Consider the following 7036-nt stretch of genomic DNA (forward strand, 5'->3'; position numbering starts at 1 on the left):
AAAAATAAAAAAATAAAAAAGAAGATGTGGGAATTTAACGTAAGTAATTGAGTGTGAATGCTTTCAGAAATCAACAAATTGTGAAAATTCTATAGGCTATAATATTGCACAGGGGGTCTACTAAATATTCATCTTTGTCTAGTGAAAATTCGATAGGCAGCAAGGGGGTCTACTAAATATTCATCTTTGTCTAGGTGTAGTCTGGAGGGGGAGAGCATCATAAGCAAATGGTGAAGCCTATCACCTCAATGATCAATGAAGTACAGAGCCAACAAGTCTAGAATCGTTACAACAATGACCAAAAAAGTGAATCAGGCTTTTGGCTATGAGAGTGGTGAAACATATTATCATCCATCCTTTACATATAGTAGAATTCAAAATGCATTTGTTTGAGATCTGGACGAGAATGAAAGCCTGTAAGTGGTTAAGTCAAGGAGACCAGTCACATAAGCTCCTTTAGAGATAGAGGTAGCAAGAGGCACTATCAACCAACATTTATTTGCCCAGGCAAACAGTTGGTTTAGACACCATTCTTTAGTAGGTAATAGTTATCATTTTTCAATGCCAGTGACACCAAAAGCACATGGATGGAGATAGAGTAGAGGCATTTAAGGTGAAAGGAAAAGAGCTAGCAACCAACACTCAAAAGCTTATTAATGTCCTCTTGATAGACAAGTACTAAACACACATACTTGGATCTTTGAAGCACCAACACTGAGAACTTCCAAGCTCTTGTTATAACAACACAAGTGCCAAATCAGAACCACTAAAGATATCACGACATGAATTATGGGTTGCAGTGGCGTATTTTTAACGACTTTTTTTTAAATGTCACTGTTTATAACATTTAACGACGTTTCAAAAACGTCACATTTTTCTTTAAGTAAAACAACCCCGTTTCATGAATAGAAGACATTTATAAGCGCCTGCAAATAGGTCATCTCTCACATGCTCCCTCTCTCCCTCTTTTCACCATTTTTTTTGAATGTCCAAATCTCGAGCGCTCTTTCTCTCTCTCTCTTTCTCTCTCTCTCCCTCTCTCTATGTGTGTGTGTGTGTATGTGTGTACAGTCTAAACCCCATTAATATCTCAGAGCCATTTCGAACTCCACTGTCTCAAAATCAAAGTTCATCTCAAAATCGATTCAGATCGGTGAGGTCATCTCTCTCTCTCTCTCTGTGTGTGTGCTGTCTGAACCCTAATTAGATTCATAGATTCAGATCGATCTTAGGGAAACAGATCGGTGATTCAGATCATTTTGAAGTTCGAAGTTCTCTCTCAAAATCGAAGTTCAGATCATTTCAGATCAATGATTCAACCATTTAGAAGTCCTCTCTCAAAATCGAAATCGAAGTTCATCTCAGCGATTCAGATCAGTGAGCTCCACTCTCTCTCTCTCTCTCTCTCTCTCTCTCTCTCTCTCAAGCTAAACTGATGGTGCAATCTCGATTTGGTTGTTGAAATCAATCTTGTGAAATCCTGCGAATGGTTTTGATATTGGATTTGAAACGATCCTGTCATATCCTTCATGCTTGTTCAACATGGCTATTATCATTCATGCTTATTCCATAACTAATATTGAATAAAGGAAGCCCAAATGGCCTACAAATTAGAGAGAGCAATGTCAGAAGGAAGAAACTTAGTCCACCACATCCTAAACTTTGATGTGGCTCAAATCTATGCTATACACTTTATTTTTTAGGTATTTTTTTTATAGCTTTATCTTCTAAAAAATTACTAATCATAGGTGTAAAATTTTTAAAACTCTACCTTACTTATTTAACTTTTTTTTTAGCTTTTTTAATAATCAACAGAATTATAGAAGAGTTGTACTGATCTTATTATTATAGATTATGCTTCTACACATTTACCTTACATCACACACACACACACACACACACACAAAATTAAGAAAAAAATTAAGAAAAAAAAAAGATATTGAAATTATTTATTTAGATTTGATTTAACTACGTGATCAAAACAGGAAACATGATGTTAAGAAGTAGTTTTTAAGCATAATGCTACAAACATAAATTCACTGTGGAAACAGAAAAATGCAAGTATGATGCGTGCAAACCAGAGGACTGTATGCAACCATTCCAATCCTTAGTTCTTTGCTTATATCAAAATAACGATGGCAAAGAGTAGAAAACACTGGATTCTTGTTTATTGCTTGCAAAACTGACTTGTTAACATAACAATAGTACCTCTACACCTCACTTGCAAGTCGGAATGATTTCTTCCTCTGCATATCTTATCCACAAGGACCACTCCAACTGCGTTGTTGTTAGATGTAGCTAGCTTCACACCTCTCCATCATTCTCTCCCAAGTTTTCAAATGTCTTGAAAACATTTACATAATATGATTGCAGTAAAATGACTTTGATCATATAGATAGAAGTCAGATTACTCCACCACAATATAGCCTTTATGTTTCTACTCGTTTTGTTTGTTTTTTGTATGAGTGTGTGATTCTAGTATCTGTTGTAGACTTTTACATTCTATCGGTGTGAATGAGTTAGGAAAATTTATTTGTGGGTATTGTTGAAACTATCGAATTTCTTTTGTTAGTTTAAAATGAAATTGAGATTTCTATTCAATTTGAGGAAAGTTGTGCGATAATATGTTTGTTACACTTGTAGCAAGTTGGACCTAGAACTCTAGAGGTCTTTGCATTTCTTGACTTTTTGAGGTTTTCTTCCTATATTTTGACAATCCTGTGCCTATTTATCAAGACAAGGTAAAAAATAATTAAAATTTTAAGCATCGTATTGTCTTCAATTGGATTTGGTACTTAATTTTGAGCATAGAGGAGACTTGTTTTTGGCATTTGGTTGCTTTATAATTCACCTTTGTTTAGGTTGAAAGTTAAGAAGACATGAAACTTCTTGTAGTCAATTCTTTTTTTTAAATACTATAAATAAATAGATTTTCTCAGTCTATCAAATTATTTGTAAGATTATTGTTGCTTTTGTCAGTCTATCAAATTTCATTTTTCTTTCTTTCTTTCATTCAATGTCCTCACTCTCACACTTTCTCACTCTCTTTTTTGTTTCTTTTTATTCCATCTCTCTCAATTGCCGATACTAAAGCACCTTAGCATTCTGATATCAGGGTTCTAGGGAAGAACTGTTTACAGGTATTTTTCCAATTCTTCACAGACTTTGGTTGCAAACTTCAAAATAGACTTTGAGATTTTATGAATTATGAATTTGCTTTATATATTTTGATCAGCAAAAGATCCAAACTTTATTGGTGAAAACCAACTTACAAAAGATAGATACTATGAGTTGAGATTTGAAATTATATGTATATACTTCAAAAAACAAAATAAAAAACAACAAAAACAGTTTATATTTATTTCTCAGATGTAGAAGACAACCTCACAAGATTTATGTTTTTTTTTTTTTTTTGACATTGGCTAGGTGAATTCCGATTCGCAATGGTGAATATCAAAGCTTTCAAGAGATTTCGTTTTGTCCACACATGGAAAAACCAGGATCATCTTCCTTTGGCAGTCCTATATACTCTCCTCAAATGGATGTATGGTTCAATTATAAACCCAACCTACAATACATGCATATATATCTGTTTATATATATATATATATATATATTTTGATCGGGAAAGAAAATTTGTTTATATATATATATATATTATTTTAAAAAAAAAAGTTTGACTGCAAGAAGTTTCATGTCTTCTTAACTTTCAACCCAAATAGAGGCATCCATGGAGGTGAGCAATTATTTGATCAAAGCCTTTTTGAAAATACAAGACCTTATTAATTAAAATACTTGTTCTTATTAAATGTAGTTTCACCTTTCAAAGAAAGAGAAGAAGAAGAAGAAGAAGAAGAAGACGAAGAACTAACAAGGCAAAAGTACCATTAGAAAAAAAAAAAAAAGGACCATAAGGACAATTTATATCCCCGTTTGTGATCTAGGAATTTGATTGTTTTAACATTGGCTTCTTTTTAATTTTTAAATATTTTTTTTCATAGTAGTTAAGAGACTTTTATCTCCATTGAAAAGGACAATAGAAAGTAGCCTTCATTAAATACCTAACAAGTTGTATGTATCCAAGTTTCTGATCTAGGAACCTGATTTGGAAATTGCTTTCACTCCCTCTGTAATGCCTTCAATTGTCAAAATAGTAGGTATGGTTATAGTGTTGGTGGTTGGTGGTTGGCGACAGTGCTGTAATGAAGGGGGAGTTGGTGGGCATAGAAGATAAGGGGAGGACTTGGGAGAAAATCTATCAACACATAAAAGAAAACCCAAAAATTATCATCTTGACCTTAGATTGTATATTCTAAATAATTTTCTAGTTTCTTTTTCTGTGTATCTATCTAGACATGCTCTTAACAACATCTTAATAATGTATGGATTTTTTATTTATTACCTCATTCATTGATGACACTGAGTTTTAACACTCTTAGATGTTAATAAAATATCAAAAATTAATTGCTACAATTATTATTTTGGCTGTCTTGGATTCTTGATTATTGCTTCCACATTGTTGGATGACTTGATTGCTTGAACTATTCTATGTTTATATTGATTACTATTTCATTTCAAAATTTAATGTTTTTAAATATTACAAGTGATGATTTCCCTTGGTTTGATGTTCTCCAATCAAATATTAAAACATACATTTACATGATTCAATGCAATACATAGTCCTCTTTTTTTTTTCTTTTTTTTTTAAATATATATATATATATATATTACAAGTGATGATTTCCCTTGGTTTGGTTTGCTTACCTCTGGATGATGTGCAACTGTGCAGGGACTGTCAAGTGTCATTTGTGAGGTGTGACTGATGTTTTCATTGATGTACAGATGATAGCATGGCAATCTTCATGGCATTCTAAAGTCCACAGCTAGAGGTTTTAGGCTTAACCACAATATTTGGTAATGTTACTACAGAAGATGCCACTCGCAATGCATTGCTTCTGGTATGTGTTTAGTTTATTCTATTTTCCAACACAGTAATTCATGCTTTGTCATAATTTCAGGTCTTTCATATTTTTGGAACATGTTCATGACCAATAACTATTTTTAATGTTCAAAAGGATAGTGTGAGATTGCTGGATGTCCAGGTCTTCCTGTATGTAGCAGAGGGTACCCCTGAGCCTTTGAAGGTAACTGCATTTACATATAATTTGTGGCTTAATCAATGAGTTGTCCTTCATTCCTTCTACATAATTAGACTGTGCCAAAACTTTTTTTCCCTCCTTCTAATAACATGCTCAACGAGTTGGTGAAGTTTTAGTGAAATAGGGATATCTGTAAACAAATTTTTATTTGGTTATTACTGTGCTAACCAAGGTTTCTTTTTCCCATTTTGTTCTTGAAAAATATTATTTATGCATTCTATTTTTTAGATAAACTCAGAGATTTCACAGCTGAACTTAAGCTTTCCCTTTTCCAACTTGGAATCAATCCTCAGATTGCTGCATCAATTCTCATGCAAGTCTGCTGTTCTTTTATCCTCAAGTTTACATTTCTTGTCCATTAATTAAGACAATTATGATTGTCCTTAGAAAACCATGTTCGATCCAAAAACTGAACTTGCAGAGGATTTACTTCTCATTTGATCTTTCAGGAGGATTTACTAATACTAGATTATTTAATATCACCATTTTTTTCCCCTTGAGTTACAATGATTATGCTACTGATGATGATCAATATGAACAAAAATTGAAGAAAGAGACTTGGGTATTTTTCATGTTGGCAACATAAGATAGATTTGTAAATTTTCTTATCTGGAAATGCACGACATTTTTTTAACAAATTGAACTTTGTGGAGGTGAGACATTTATTTAATCTACATTTGAGCTGGTCACTATAGTTATGGAGGTGGAGAGCCAACTGATAATGCTGCAAGATTCTACAAATGGTTTATTGAGGTGGGTAGTTTTGTCACTATCGAACTAACTTTAGTAGTGCATTGTTTTTAGAAATTTGCATGAAGAGGTATTGGAAATGTTTTTAGGAAAATGAAAGGGGAGCCTGGCTTCAATAGCTTACATATGGTGTCTTCAGTCTGCGTAACCGTCAATATGAACATTTCAACAAGGTAAATTCGTTATATATTCATATCAATCCATTACTTCTCTTTCTGTGATTCTTTCATTCTTGTCTTTTTTGTCCAATTTTTTTATCTATCACTGAGCATATTTTGGAAGATCCGTAGCACACCATAATATTGTTACTGAGCCAAATATACTCAATGACTAGTCACTGGTAATTGTAAATGCAATGTTTTATATTGGAACTTCTTTCTAATTGCCTCAATAATTTTCATGTGTATGTTAATCAAATCAAGGACATGACATTGAAACTAATAAAAGTGTAGTGTTGAGAGCTATATCATTTCATCCGTTTGGCTATTATGGAGTTTTAGTGTTTCATTTGTCTTTGGAATTTTAGGATGATGCAGTGAAGAACCTAGTGACTAAGTGTAGACGCGTCCCGAGGGTTTTTTGCTACTACAGTTCGGACTCAAATGTCACGGTTCTTAATCTGATCTCGTAAAGTGTAATGCAACACTAATAAATCACCAAAGAGTCCAAATCCGACAAATCGTTTTGGAAAACTGATTTTTAAGAAAGAAATGTCAAACATGGACTGCTTTGCCAGATACAAAGTCACCACCTAAATGTTTTGTTTTGAAAAATTTAGGAAACTCGTACCTAAGGCCACGTGTCCATCATCACCAAAGTTGCCTCGGCTCGGGAACTTAGGTACGAGAGGGGAAGGTCATGCAATGAGCACCCCCGCTCGCCCGATCCAAGATCGGCCTTTACTAAGCATGATATCTTATTTTTGAAAACACATGTGTTCTTATTTCGGTTATTAGCTAGAATTACTATGTGATACGCACAACACACAAGTATAGACTAGATCGCCTAAGTTGGAACAAAACATCTCATGTTTGTTTGTTTGAAAATGGTTTGAAGGTGCTACTCGCAAGTAGGCTAAGACGTGGATTTGCCACCCTCGAGTGGGCTTAAAACACATATTTCAATGA

At 33.6% G+C, this 7036-nt stretch overlaps 1 long non-coding RNA gene across 4 annotated transcripts; it reads left to right on the plus strand.

Moving 5' to 3' along the window:
• The first annotated feature begins 2922 nt into the window (after positions 1-2922).
• LOC114262987 (uncharacterized) lies at positions 2923-6499 on the plus strand. 4 transcript variants are annotated; one of them, XR_014330693.1, is made up of 5 exons: positions 2923-3140; positions 3427-3544; positions 4790-4914; positions 5019-5912; positions 5999-6499. It is a non-coding gene; the product is annotated as an uncharacterized LOC114262987 (long non-coding RNA). The 4 variants fall into 4 exon arrangements; XR_003629518.2 differs by having other exon boundaries at positions 4843-4958; positions 5081-5912; XR_003629515.2 differs by having other exon boundaries at positions 4790-5912.
• Positions 6500-7036: the final 537 nt, after the last annotated feature.

This window comes from Camellia sinensis, chromosome 5, assembly GCF_055761805.1.
Source record: "Camellia sinensis isolate YWXY chromosome 5, ASM5576180v1, whole genome shotgun sequence".
NCBI classification, from domain to species: Eukaryota; Viridiplantae; Streptophyta; class Magnoliopsida; order Ericales; family Theaceae; genus Camellia; species Camellia sinensis.